Raw genomic sequence first — 15,934 nt, forward strand, 5'->3', positions numbered from 1 at the left:
TGTGAAAAATTAACAATCTCTTTATTTAAAATAGTTTCATAAATACCTTTCAAATAACTTCAGAAATTTTCATGTTTACACAGTCCCAAGGCTAGCCAGACAACTTGTGAGGGCTGTGACTGTATGTCTTTATAAATGCAAGCAACATATCAGACTCTATGGGTTCCAAAATATCTCTACATTTTAGAAATTACTTTGCAGCAGCACTTTTTTACTTTAATATTAATTTCAGAACTGTGAAAACCATGTTGCTTAACAAGGGGCCTGGTGACTGGTTCAAAAAATTTATCCAAGTGAGTTGGCATTGTTTGCATTAGTTTTTCTTCAGTAAAAATACTTGTCAGGGAACATCATCTCCCATTTAGTCTTTTATACTTAAGGCTTGAGCAAATTTGGCTAGAATTGGTATCGTTATAAGGATATCCTTAAATCCACAAATATGTCTGGAGAACTATCCCACATTCCCACATTTACCAAGATAACCTACTGTGAGTAGGACAGCTGAAAGTTGTGTTTGTTTGGAAAGTTATTTACACTTATTTCTCTAGATATCATATGCTAACACCTGTCACATTATCAGGTTTGTTTGTTTTTTGCAGCCTCCTAAAAGCCACAGAAAGCAAACAATATTCTTTTGATTGCAGAGGCTGCACAGACATTTTTTCATCTCTCAGCTTTGTGCAAAATCTCAGCATACCCCAATTTCTTTCTGATAGTGAGGGTATGAAGAGCAGATGGCAGCCTGCCCTTTTCTCATGGCACTGGACCTGCACTTCTGAAAACTGTGTGTGCAGAACATCGTGACAAATTCTGTTCATATCTCCCTTCTGTACAGGGGATGCTATATATGGACAGCATTTGTTTAGTTGACTCCTGCTGACCTGTATAGCACTGCAGGCAAGAAAAGCTTTTGCCAGCTTGTGGTGAGATGGTAAATTCCCAGTGTGGACATATCTCCTTAAAAATGATGTAATTGTGGGGGGGCAGTAGCTGAACCTTAGTGCAATTATAAGAAGGCACCTGCCCCCTAAGGCATTAGGGACTGACTACCATTTCTCACTCCCAGTAAGAGCGTCATGTTTGAAGAGTTCTCTGACCCCCAATTCAGGACTCATGTTAGGGGAGCACTGTACATCACAACTGTCAGCCTTGGGATTTAGGTTGACATTTCCATCTTAACAGTATGAATACACTGAGCTTCAAAAGTCTAGGAGCAGGCCTGTGATCCAGACTGCAACCTAGCCCTTTTCTGAGACCGGCACAAGGATTATGTTTTACAGCACTAATTAAGAATATTCTGGGTGGTTAACTTAAAGCACTGCTATGCAACCAAGTATCAGTGTAAGAAATATCTTTTGTTATATTTGAAACTGGTGTGTTGTGCATCATAGCATGTTAACAAAACCAGCTGTACTGACTCCTCCCTGGTGTCTGTAACAGCCATGCCAATACAAAAGCGTGGTGTGTAGGGGAGGTAGTGTTGCTGTGGCAGCTGGAAAGGTTCTCCTGGCAGCCTATACTGCATCTCCAGCAGGAGCTATGCCAGCATGGCTATACTAGGAGCAGCTTTGTAATGCAGATGTGTTCTGGAGTATTAATGGAGCATAATGTCTGGAAATGGAAAACCTGAAGCTGGTACTGCTGCTGGCAGAAGGCAGATGCTTTATATTTTAAAAAATATTAATTCTTTGCCAGAAAATGTGGAGCCATGAAAATGACATTGCAGGGCATGCTGGTACAAGCTTCTTGGGCATTGTGCAATTCCCAGATACCATACCTGCTGCAGGACAAGTTCACTTTGCAGGGTATGTATGGGGATGTATATTTGTTTAGGTGCCTTCTGCTTTGAACCTCAAGGCAGGTATATTTGCACCATATGGTCTTCTGAAGTCCTCAGTAAGACTACAGCTGTCCCTTTGTCATTTCAAGAGCTCTTTAAAAACTAGAAAGGAATCTGATACTATATTTCAGATGGTGACAAGGAAAAAAAAAAAAAAAACGAGTACGGAAAGAGTTCATCATACTTCATCATAAACATGGGGAAACCATGTCTGAATGCTGTTCACTAGAAGGCTCAAAAGCTGATTAGCAAATCTGCAAATTAGCACTGATGTTGAAAGCATTGATAAAAAAATCAATCAGAAAATTATCTACCAATATGGATCAAAGACTTAAAACCTTTACGGCCACACTATGAAACATATGCATGCCAAAAAGATATATTTGAAATGACAGTACTTATGAAGTTCCTTCCTCAGTCCTATGACAGAGACCTGGAAGATGGGCAAATGTAGGTAACAATGCAAAGCATTTAGCTTCTTTTCAAAAGGGGTAATCTGCAGTTTCATCTGAAGATTAATTTACAACAAATAAACACCGCAATTTTGGAGACAAAATGGGAGGATAGGAAAAATTTTTTTCTTTCATCCAGGCTTCCTGCCCATCATCAGCACACAGGGCAAATCCCCAACAATCTACATAACAGTTCACACTACTAAGAGCCAGTTAAATTTTCACAGGGTATATGAAAAGCATGGAAAACTGTAGGCCTATTTCAGACTGAAGGCATTGAAAGGTTGAGAGCTGGCAGCCACCTTGCATGGTGTACTTGTGCTGAAGTTAAGAAGGTACATGGCCTAGTCTCAGCTCAGACCTAAGGGGTGAAGTAGCAATGTTCCACATACAGGAAGGAAAACCACCTCAGCTGAGTGTACACTAGGGAATATACTCTATACCATTGGACATAATTTCCTGTCCATAGATAAATCCCTTAAATCCCATAGATAGATAAATCCCTTTGCTCTTGCAAATCCCACCTCTTAGCTCATATACAGAACAAATTCAACATGGGAAACAACATGGGGTCATAGAAAAGATGTTGCAACTTGCCTGCTTTACCTTGTATATAACATACAGGCTGGAAGAGCAAATTAAATTATTGTTACTAGATTTCTTACCATTGTGCATAGTTTGATTGGCTTTATTGCCTTCTTCATTATGTTTCTGTATGTCTGCTACAGTGTGTTGCACATGTGCAACATACAGGCAAGGCAATTTATTTGTTGAGGGCCAGGACATGGACATGTCAGATGGGTCACAACTAGAAGTACCAAGATTTATGGGGTCCACAGACACAGCAACTGAAACTAAATGCCTTTCAGATCCCTGTCTAGTAAAATTCCCATTTCTTTAAGCTAATTACATAGTGCATATAAATACAAGAAAGAGACTTGATTAAAAAGAAAATTGTACTCCCACTTCTACTTACAGATGTGAAATAAAAATAAATTATTTTAGTCATTTCTCCATGAGTGCCCAAGACACCACACTTCTAATGAGCATATGTAACTTGCAACCCACGTATTGCCACTAAGATCCTTTTCTTTGTACCTGCTGTTATAGCTGTAGAAACCCAAAAGGACAATGGACACCATAGAATATGGCTGTCTGAAGATAATAAGCATTTCTAAAACTGTTTAGAAAGTTTAAGATATTCTTCTATCAGGGGATTTTTTTAAGTTAGTGAATGAATACATAGTATTTAGCACTTTATAGACTATACATACATTAATGATCTATTTGATACAAGGCTATTATTTCTACGCATCAGAATTACATGCTGAAGAAACAGGCTGTGAAATATTGTCAAGGATTTTGACGTTTCAGTTTTCAGATGAAAAACAGAAGTGCGTAGTCTTTTTCTTGACTATGGCTTTTTTGCACCATTATTTAGCTGAAAAATCTAGAACAGCACTTTTCCAATGGAGGCAAAGTCCCTGCTGCATGTGATTTTCTAGAGCTACTTTGGTCCACATTTTGACATCCAGAGTCTTAAGAGGATGAGTGTGAGTGTAGGTCTTAGCAATACTGGAAATTGGTGCCAGTCTTGCCACAGATCACTTGCAAAAAAATCCAGTTTGGACAGAAGCATGATATTGGAGTTCAAGTGTTGGTGAGGGTGAGAGCATGTACAAAAAACATTGTCATAATCTCAAAAATAAGCATTTGAAAAACAGTGAAAGAAATGTAAATTATTTTCCAAAGAATGAGATGTCATGATTTTGAAACAGCAGGTTACCAATTTTTTTTGGTAACTTTTATTTTTCTCACTGAAAAAGTAATATTCTAATCTATAAATAGCTAGGAGGAATAATAAATCTATTCTGCCTGTTCATGCTTGTCTGGAGTAGTTCTCAGCAGCCCCAACAAAAGTGATCATGTTCTCTAATGATTTCTGGATCCCTGTTTTCATCTTTGCAGAGATGCTTCACTGATTTGCTGTAGGAACCCACATTTTGGCTTCTGCTAGTAACTCAGTGCCTGACCTGTGTTATATTTAAAAGCGAGCAAACCAAACCAAACCAAAACAAAACAAAACAATAAAAAAGTGTTACAAACCTGTATGGTTTTTTTAGGAAAAAAAAAAAAAAAAAAAAGATAAATAATAATAATAATAAAAGAGTCAAATCAGATCCTGTGAGGCAAAGTTTTGAGTTTTGGCAAGATTTATCAAATTATCTCGTCACCTCATTCTTCACTGTTAAGAAAGTTCCAGGTGGAAGACCTGGAGGATCTTCAATCCTTTGCAAGGGATTTCTATTCACTGTGCAAACTCAGAATATACATGTATGTAACTGGTTTCTAAGTCTGCCTATAGAGCAATTAGTAGCCCTTAACAACTCCTGATCTTACAGGCAAAGGAGAGAGTAAAAGGATCAGGTAATACTGGTGTTCTGTCTGGCCCTGTCTGTGCGCAAGGACAGCATGTTTTGTTCTCTATTCACATCAAACTTAATAATTATGTCTAATTATAAAGAAAAATAATTGTACAACTGCCCTTAGACCACAGCTAATCTTTGCTTCTGTATGATTCAGGACAACAACAATTTAGCTTTAATAGTCATTGCCAAATCTGCAATCCTATGTATTCTAGCTGTCAGTCTTTGAGCCAGTCTTGCCCTCTGGGCACTACCACCACGCTATGGTCTGCTGCTACTAGGCAGTCATTTCTTATCTTAGCCAGACTGTATAACAGCCTGAAAAAGTTAGCAGATCAGATAAATAAGAAAGTTCAAAAGTAGTTGAAAACTACATGAAATACATCACAAAAAGGCACTGGTAATGACAATGTTCTTTGTGCATTTATAGATGACTTAATGCTAAATCTGCTGAAATGAAATATTGAAGTTCTTGCATACCGAGAGAAAAACTACAGGACCCCAGGGGAAGGAGAAAAAAGCCAAGCAATTCCATTACTGTCTGACATGTGGGACAAGATTTTAATAGAGTTGGAGAAACTACAAAGAAATCCTACTTTTTGTTTTTGTTTTGCTTTATTTTTCTTTTAGACTAAAGACCTGTGATCAAGGCAAGGAAATACTTTGTTTCTCTTAGAAAGGGCTTTTATGCAGAGAGGTACAGAAGTCATATAATGTAAACCAAGACTGCATTTTACATGTAGGAAATATAAATTAAGCTAAATCCCTCTTAGAAAAAGAAAAATCTCAGAAAAAAAATCTCTGGGTGAAACGTTGCAACACTGAAGATGATGATGAATAAGTGCTGATGTTTCCATGGAGGTGATAATGTCTTTCTAGTTCTGCAGTGTTGTTTTTGTTTTGTTTTGTTTTTGCTATTTCCCTGCTGGATCCATTAAAGTGGTATAAGACAGTATATTGTGAAGAATAAAATTACCATCTCTATCAAATGAGATGTTCTTTATGCAGAATTAGCAATATGCATAATTTATGTTCTTTCCTTCTTGTGTGTAAGTTCTTTTTTTTTTTCCAATGCCGAAAAAGTACTATTTAGTCGTGATAAAAGATTTAAAGCTAAATGTTTAGCTTTCCAGATTTTTTTTTTTATTTTATTTTTTGCTTTTTTGCTTTTCTGGTTTCCTATGTGGATTTCCCTCTTCCCCTAAATTTCTACATGAACTTTATTTAGGATAAGTTATTCAGTAGGAAGACTTGAATGTGAGGAATTAGTTCACCTATGTTCCACATCTAGATATGCATGTGAATATTTGTTACTTTGAGCCATTCTTGACTGGACATTTTTTTTAATACTTAGGTTATATGATTTTTTGCTAATAGCAGCAGCTTTAGCGAATACATGTTTGCTAAAAACTGGCTGTATGATTTAATGAGTACTTGTTCAGTTGAGATTAATTTTACATTTTTAAAGCAAAAGAGAAAAGATGGCATAGATACAAATGATTACTATAGGGTTTATTTACTGCATTTAAGCTGTTTCCATCTGCAGTGCACTGCAGGGTTTCTCATATCCCAGTATGAATAATTATGGGAAGACAAAAGTTGAAAAATAAAAATGAAATCATGCCAGGTTGCGGGCTACAGCTCTTACCGGTGCTAGAGGGAACTAGAATCTTAGGGCTGGGACTGAGCTTCAGGAAGAGGAGATGAAGAGCTACTCAACAGTAATGAGCCACTTTTAAGTGTTAGAAATCGAACACATCTTCTGGAAAGATTCAGAACATAATTTTATACTATCTTTGATGTGCGTGCACATTTTTAAGCCACACAAAAATTGTCCATCAGAAGATGGAGACACACACTCAGCACCACTGTCACTGTCAGAGAAACCAAAGTCTGTTGAAGAAAGGAATTGTGTCGAAAGCCCTGCGATCCTCTAGCACAAAAAAGGTCTTCTACACTGCTGTAATGGATGAAAGATTTAAGTCATACCTCAGATAACATACCTGTCTCTCAGCATAGGAAAGTGCATTATTCCTAGGCCATAGGAGGAAACTGTAAGTTATGACTACCTTGGGGGCCCCTTTTTTTCTTCATAACGTACATGGTAATGTAAGAAATGTTAAATGTAAACTTCAACTTCTCAGAAAGTAGTGAATTAGTATTTTTCTTTTTAAGAATGTCATGGTACATACCACTGATATGCATGAGCTTTAAACTATCAATGACTTATATCTAAACTGTACTCAAATACTTAAGGACATCTAAGATACTCCAGTTGTGCAATTCCTGTGCAAGCCCATCTTCAGTATTCCAGTTTAGCCTCTGTCTCAGAAACAGGTAGGCAAGTTGGGAATGACAGTTTCATTCTAAATGCTGTGATCCAAATAAATAAAAATTAATAGTCAATTTTAAACACCACTGAAAATGAGGTCTAACATGATAGTATTAACTCTAGACACCAAATCTAGAAAACAAATTTTAAGGGCAAGCATTTATTACAGTGATTATGTCTGGAAAGTATGCTAGATATTTCAAACATGCCATCATGCAAACTGTAAATGCAAATCTCCTTATACAATAATAATTAATGTTTTTATGCAACTTTATTCTAAATACGCGTGCACATTTTCAAGTGTTTTCTAACTTGGAACATTTGTAAAGAAGCTAATACATTGATACTGAAGAGTATGCAGGCAGGCTCATCAGGATCTCTTATACCCAAGGAGGCCAAATATTCATATTGAACACTGGACCTTTAACTTCTATTAGCCTTAAAAAAAAAAACAGTCAGAGTTGGGATTTTTGACACTTGAAGTGCCCTTTTTTTGGATTAAAATTGGCAGTACAAAGGAGATTTTCCCAAGGAAATCTTAGGGGTGCTCAATGCCTCAGGCTTTTAAGATCTGATGCTAAAAACAAATGGCAGAGCAGAGAGGGTGTCGCCAAATTTCTTCTTTTCTTACAACGCACTATATACCACAGCACACACTTTAAGAATCGCTGGTACCGGGGCTATATTTACCTTTTGAAATTTAGCAATGCCACGGCTTTGGAGAGGGACACTAAAAGCTATGAAATATTAAATGTAAAACAATCATACAATCATTGAATCATTCAGGCTGGAAAAGACCTCTAAGATCATCTGTTCCAACCTTTAACCTAGCACTGCCAAGTCCATCACTAAACCATAAATCATAACATATTACAGACTAAATTTGGGTATACACATCTGCATATTCTCACAAATGGAAGCTGACATAATTTAATGTCTGAATGTCTATGAATAAAAGAGAATCAACAGCACATCTGAATCAAATTGCAATATTGATTTTTGTGAACACAGCCACACATCTATTCTGTTAGTATGACATCAGATAAAGACATGACACTTGCACTTAATGTTTGTATTTGATACTCTCCCTACTGAAAACATCTTGCAGAAAACATTTTGGAAAAATACCATGTAGCCTTCCAAATGCTGATAATTTTTCCACTGATCCTTCCCCCGCTCCCCCCCCCCCCCCAAACACAAAGGATTTGGATTAAAAAGACAACTTGGCAGTCCTTTCTTTAAGAGATTGTTGTTTATATACTTTTGTCTATTTTGGTCAAGGTAGCTGTTCAGAAAGTGCAGATGCTTAAAGAGTGATTAATAGAAAATCTGGTATTCTGGTCATGTTCTCAGTAAATGATATGGCACAACTGAGATCCCATGAATTCAGGCTTCATCTTGCATCTAGATTTTGAGAGATCTAAACTGAGCAAACCAGAAACTCATAAAATGGGGCAAGACAGCTCCCCTGAACCAGACTTTTCAGCTTAGAAGTCAAGTGGAAAAAGCTTTATTAGGTCAACACATAGCAGCTGTGTTTGTAAAGTGGGACAACTGATAAAGCTGTAGGCAAAAGCAAAACTAAGAAAGCTGGGTCTTTTCAAGACTGAGAAGAAATGTGGTATGTCTGTTAGCACAAACTGTGAACTAGGAAGACCTGGACTGATAGAATTACCAAGAATCAAATTTGGAAGTGCTGAACTTGAGATGGAGAAATGGTGCCTTTTCTACATCACGATTTTCTCCTTCTGTTACGTTCCATATCTTTGACAGCATTCCTACTTTTATGTGGATATATGTGATTCTGGACTTCAACCACTCTAATTAAACTCAGACTTTGAATTTCAAGGATTTATGTGCTATTTTCAGGCACCACTGGTATTCATCACAAACCACTCAACAACCAAAGAACTTTTGCTCAAAACATAAATAACAAACCTACATTCAGTTCTACCTAAAGAGGCAACAGTTTGCCTTTCTCTCAAAGAGTACTGTAGTAATCATCTGACCTCCAAAAACTAAACCTGAGCTGATATTTAGAGATTAAATGCAGAACCTGCAGAAGCATAAGTGGCCATTTTGCAATATTTGGGAAAGTTCAGTTTGGCTGCTTTGGGATGTTTGGCTCGTTTGAGAAGTGGACCAGGAAGGTAGAGACTAAATGTCGTAACTCTTATGACAGGGCAGGGTTAGAGAAGGTTAGTCTGAGAGTGATGGGGAGAATAGGAGAGGCAAGATGAAAGGATTTGTTAGTGTTAGGTCAGAGGTTGGACTAGGTGATCTTGGAGGTCTCTTCCAACCTAGATGATTCTGTGATTCTGTGCAAATGACCCCTTAGAATTTGATAGGGAAGCTGGACTCTTGAAGATGAGGAGAACAGGAAAATAAAATTCTGCATTAGAGTTTTTGAGTGAAATGGAAGAACATTTAACACCATACAATTTGTATGTATTTGGTTCCTGCTGTCTGATTTATTTGCAGTACAATTGTCCCCCTTTTGATGGAGAATACAAAGACTTTCAGAACTACAGAACAGAAACACTGTCAGACTCAGTGCTGGAAGCTGTCCAAAGAACCTGTGATAACACTGTAACAAAGACATGACCGAATCACTAAATACAACAAAGCGCAAGAGGAAACCTAGCATCCCTGGAAACAAATGGGCTTTTTTATATTTTTATTTTTTTATTTTTTTTAGCATTTCCGTTATTCCTTTAAGACAAAAAAGCTACTTTAAGTAGTATTACATTTCTAAACTATGACAAGCAGAAAGCATCCAACTGAATATTGATTTTATTGGACGTCAGGACTAAAACCTGCTTTCAGATGGAAGTAAGGAATGTGAGCTTGGAGTCACATGCATGGGCTGTTTGACAGAATGACGCGATGGCTACGTCCTTCAGTTGCTATGGTGATAGCTCATCTGCTTATATGTCCAAGAAATAGGGCTTTTCATTATTTTTTCTAAGAAGAAGTACTGCTACTTCATAACACCAACATGATTTGTTTTTGCACTACAGCAAAGCTACTGCAAATACCATTGCTTGGTTTTAATTTGGGCATGAAATTAAAATCCTAAAGCAAATATATGAGCATATAACTTTTTTTATCCTCTACTATTTACTCCTGCAGTGATTTTCACCACAGCAACTGTTTATCTCTTTGGCGAACCTGCAATAAATTGGATTTCTGGAATAACTGCCACAAGATCCCAGTGTACTATGGTAACTTTAACAAATTTTTTTTCAAAGTGGGATCTATTTTTTTTTCTAATTCCAATAATTCAGATATTAGAGCTGAACAGATTTTACCAGGATTTTCTATTTATAGTTTCCTGAATATTTAAGTGTTGTGGTCTATTTTATATCTATCTATTTTCCTCAAGTACTCTGTGACAAGTCGCTATTAGTGGCAATGTTTACAAGAAGCTCATATGAAAAATGTACATTTGAAGTTCCTGAAAATAGCATTTTTTTTTTAGTGTACACAGGGAATATTTCATTAGAAATGCTGCATTCATAATCCAGGACCAGCAATACCAACAAGTGACTAATTTCACGTTCAGAAACAACTGTTTGGTAGCACTTGATATATTAAATATTCTACTTGAAATGCAATACTATGTTTACTTAAGAATTAGCAAAAGCAGTGGAATAATTTTAAACAATAAAGCCAGACAAAATTGTGTTCTCTCTGCATGTATTCCAGAAATTAAAAAAAACTATATATTAAAAAATCCTCAGTTAAAATTCTTTGTATGTTGTCATGCATACTGTAATTTAATTAGGAGTCATATCATTTTAATACTCCTCATACTGTTTCAGAAATCAAAATAAAAAAATAGCTTAAACAACATGATATGGAAAGTGTTACAGAAATTACAGACATACCTGTGGGCCATTGGAGCCATGCTCTCGTTTAACTCATTCAAAATCAGAATGCATGATCATGTAATTGTATAAAATGCAGTAAAGGACTCCATAAACTCCAAAAGGTAATTCTGTAGATTAGGATATCAATAATTGCATTACGACACTTATTTCTAGATGTCCCTTTGATAGGTATAACAGATAGAAAAACTAAGTATCTGAAAATACCTGCAAGCCAGCAAGCAGCCTCACACCGGGAAGTACCTGCTGTAGGATAAGCCTGTTTATTTTGTATTAATTATGATATTTGTTTTGAATGATTTGTCCCCTAACTATATCGCATTATAAAGCATGCTATAAATGTCCTTTGTTACAATAATGCATAGTTATATGCTTTAAATAGCAAAATTCTTCCTTGATATCACAGGATTTATTTATTTTTTTTAATGAAAAGTGAATGCATGAATTCTTGCAAATGCCTGTAAACATTAATCTCCGCGTCATCATCTTAAATACTGAGATACTTCCTCGTGTGATTTCTACAGACGGTCCATTTTATTATAATGATGGTTCTGAGGTAGCAGAAGATACAATGACAGCTTCGTGAAAATAGTAATGGTAATGTCACACAGAATAAAGCAATTACTAGGATTTTTAAGAGCAACTAAGGATATCCTCCCAAAGCCATTCCCACAGCAATGCATCTGTGCAAATTCTATAATGTGGTAGGCTGTCCTAGGCATTGGATAACTTCTTAGTCTTACTTCCTAGTTTATCAGTTATGTTCAAGATAAATTAGTCTGTTGATAAATTTGGGCTTTGCTTTCCTTTTCACCCCAGATTTTTAAGTGCTGGCATAAGGTTTATAATATAAGACTGCTAAGAGAATGTTCTTTCTGCAGAATCTAAATTAACCACAGGTGAATTAATCATCTACTGAATACTTAAAGCAACCATGCCCCACACTACAATTCCTACCAACTCACTCATCCTCACGTCACACTAACTTAACATCTAAATTTAGGTGAGCAAATTCAGCTGCTGAAATGTCCATTGCCATTTAAACTGTCTACCTAATGCAGACCAAGGACTCTGCCAATATAGACATCTAGTCTGAGTTGAACCATCTTTTGTGTCATCACTGTCTAAATTTCACCTGGTAGTCCAGGAGCAAAGTTTACAATCTGACAGGCAAGCTCTCCTAAGCGAACAAAATATCAACACGCTCACCTAGTTTGCTGATGTAGCAGATGTTGCTGATGCATCAGGTACCTGAGGGTCATCTGCAGTATTGCATGATTCCCAGTGGTGACATTTTGGTTTCTAATCTCGCCTCACTTCCTGCTTTAGCTGAGGTGAAGTCAGTCACTGCTGCCTCATCACAGTGCCTTGGGGCTGCAGCAGGAGCAGGAGCAGGTGTGCTGCTCGGCCTGCCATGTTTTGCCTGAAAGAAAATGCTGGACTTTAATTGAAAATTGCCTTCCTGTTTGTCTTCCATAACAGACTGATCTTTTCCACTTTTCTGTGATCCACATGCTTGTCAAGCAGCAGCCCCCCCCTCAGACTTCACAGAAAACTGTGGTAAATAAGCCACTGCCAACCCTGTGATTTGATCATGCTTACGCACTGCTCTCCTTACTTACCACTTCTCTTCAGTAGATGCTTGTGAATGCCCACCACCTTTTCCTGCTCCAATACTTTGGAAAACAACCTTAGCCTTCATTTTTAACATGTCCTGATATTTTCCTGTTTTGTGCAAACAGCGGCTCTACTGGACACGGCCTGGGAACATTTCTGCAGCCTTCTTAGTCATGGTAAAAGGTAAAGACTGAGAAAAATGGCAGAGCCATGTGAAGTGCAGGTGGCTGGGTCAATAGTGGAACCAGGCATCTGGACAGAGGGCACTTGTTTCCTCTTAAAAGGCAGGAAGTGTTGAATTAGTATTAAAAGATAGTCGTCCTGGCAGGAGGGTGTCAAGGTAGGCCTGGGCCCAAGCCCCTCAGGTCAGCCATTTTGTTGGCTATAGTGACAGGGGCTCCTGGCTGCAGAGGCTGAGCCGTTTATCCCTCCCAGGAACTCCAGCTAGGTAAAGCTGGCCTAAATACCCTCAAACTTCCAGGACTTTTTGAGGGCCTGAAGCAGCTTGTAAGCTCGCTGTGTGTGGCTGGCATGGGCTGTGGTTGGAGCTGGTGCCATGTAGCTGAGGCACCGGTTGTCATCCAGAAAGGTGGTGAGAGACTTCCAGGGGTGGAGGTCTGCACCCAGGGCTTGCTCAGAGCACACAGGGTTAAAACACCCAGGTCAGTCATCCCTTGGGGGTTTGAAAAAGTGAACACAGCCTTCATAATGCTAAATACGTTTCCTGGTTCCCGTGTTCTGCTCTATACATATTTATACCGTCATGGCGTGCATGTGCTGGAGTAGGTAACTATATTTATCTAGTGGTTCACTGCACAAAAGTCAAGAGACCTTAATGTAGTGGTGGGAAAGCTTAATTAGATAAAGACCAAAATTTCATTCTCTGCTGGGTGCAAAGAGCTATGAATACCTACAAAATGGCTGCATTTAGACTTTGAGGCTGTTTCATCATTCTCTTGCCTCGTTATGTTGAAGTAAAAGCAGGGAATGGTTCAAGATAGGATGCTTGAAAAGCATCCCTTCATACTGTATTGTATTACAGTCCTTCCTCAGGTTTCTTTATGTGCTTCACCTTATGAAAGAAATTAATAAGCTTCCATGAGTTCTTACCAAATTCTGGTTTCCTTGAGAGGATGAAGCCCACGAAACATTATAGTCATGTGCATTTCAGTTCCTGAAGCAAATTCGCACAGTGTAGGCAAACTGACAAGGGCAACATGTTCAGTGGTCTTTGAGACCTTCTGTGAGAAGGTATACTGATTTTGGTTTTGTTTTTAATCCTTTCTTTAGTTCTAACATGCTTCTATATTTTTAACGCCATTTATTTTATGTGTATGTGGAAATGTGTATTTTTTAGGTTTGCAAAAGTTTAGCTAGCAAGCTAACAATTGTTATGCATATTTTAAATTATTTTCCTGGTCTCCTTTGGTTTTAATTTCAAATCTCTAATTTGGAGACAATGTAAAGACAGTGATAATACAATCCAAATTAAAACTGATAGTTTTAAAACGTACTGAAACTTTCAGACACGGTTCCTAATCCCAGGACTCTTATGTAAGGAGAGTACAGATAAACTTTGTCAGAGTTATAGACTGTTGTAAAATCCTGAATAATATTACAAAAGCAAATTGACAAGATTCTCTTGTTTTACTGGCAAACAGGCCTTCTCTACTAGTTGCTAACCAGGGCTGCCCCATGAGTCTTCTTGAAGCACATTCATGCTTCCATAGTAGTAAATACTTCCTGAAAGGAAATTTCACCATCTCTGTCTAGCAGCTGCTCTGTACTAAAGGCTATACAGAGCTGGATAGAGGGGATGTTTCCTCACCATTTTGCCCATACAGATTTGCACATGCCTACTCATGTACTGGAAGTGATGTATGAGCTGAACGTAAGTCTTTTCTTCAGGCCTTCCAATTGGCATGTGCTCATAATGACCTGTATGCCTTTTATGATCTATGGGATGCGTGATCGAAACCTGTCAATTCTTTTGTACAATCTATTTTACTATACTATTTTAATATTACAGATATCCTAGGTGAAAAACAAACATACAAACAAACAAATATGTGAAATTATCTAAGGGTTAAAAAAAAAAGTTGTTGGGATAACATCCTGTTTTTTTTTTTTTTGTTTTTTTTTGTGTGTGTGTGTGTTTTTTGAGAAAATAAATATATTTCTATAACTAATACAACTAATTTAGGTGAATATTTGAGTGATAATGTTAGTTTTATTGTGTTACTAATTTATTTATTTTAAATGCATTTTATTATTCAAATTTCACTTAGTACTGGGTAGCAATAAAATTCTCAGTAAAGTTGGTAAACATAGCATGCAGTTCATTCCTCAAACTGCTTCACCCTCCCTAAGATTATTTGCAAATGCTAGGTGAAAGGAATGACCAAATGGGTGTGTTAAAAGATAGAGGGATAGATTCATCCACCTGACTATTCACAAGCTATTTTACATTCAGATAATAAAGCAACAGTGTAGTTTAGTGAAGCTCATCATTGTGTTGAGTATGGGGGAAGTAGATGGAGGGTGCTTCTTCCTGGTTTTCAAATATTTATCTCAGTGTAGGTCTTGTAATTTCAGTAGGATTGATACATTTGTTTGTTTTAGCAAACAAACCATTACAGAACATATCACTCAAGAAAAAGTAAGTGTCTAGTCCTCAGGGTTTTAAGAAAAGATTGAAAATATGAGCATAATTGCTTCTTAAAGACCTAAAAATGGAAGTCAAAACTACTCTGAAATCATATGTGTTTTTAATAACATTCTTAGGCTTCTGTATGCTATTTCATGGTTTGTGAAGAATTAGGCTAGCAATCATGACTTTCTGTGACCCAGGAGACAAGTTGCAGTCTGTTACTTTGAACTCTGATTAAGTCTCACTGTTTTTTTCCAGAAAGAAATTAAATTCATGGAGTGGATTTGATTAGGGAGAATTTATCCTACATTTTAATGTAAAAGCATATTGTATTCGATGACTGGTAAGAGGAACAATTTGTGCTGGTTGTGCCATTTGCTACTGAAGTATAGCCATCCTGGGATTGTAATGCAGCAGTAATGCGTATCAACATTAAACAAATTTGATAGTACGTGAAAGAAAAGATGTACTGGTTTAGCCCTAAAACAAAGGAGGGATTTTTGATCAGGGAAGATATATTTTTCCAGGCTTGAATTAGCACATAACTTACCTATTCCTTCATGGTGTATCCTTTAAAAAGGAAGAAAAATGGTGGTGTTCCGATGATACATTCCATCTGAATGAGACCACACAAAGTCCTCTACTCCTCCAAAATAAAATTAGCCTAGTATTGAGTATTGTGACTGGAAGAAAATCATTTAGTAACTCTTGACAGGTTTTCATTGCT

The sequence above is a fragment of the Aythya ferina genome (assembly GCF_964211825.1).
Source record: "Aythya ferina genome assembly, chromosome: 4".
NCBI classification, from domain to species: Eukaryota; Metazoa; Chordata; class Aves; order Anseriformes; family Anatidae; genus Aythya; species Aythya ferina.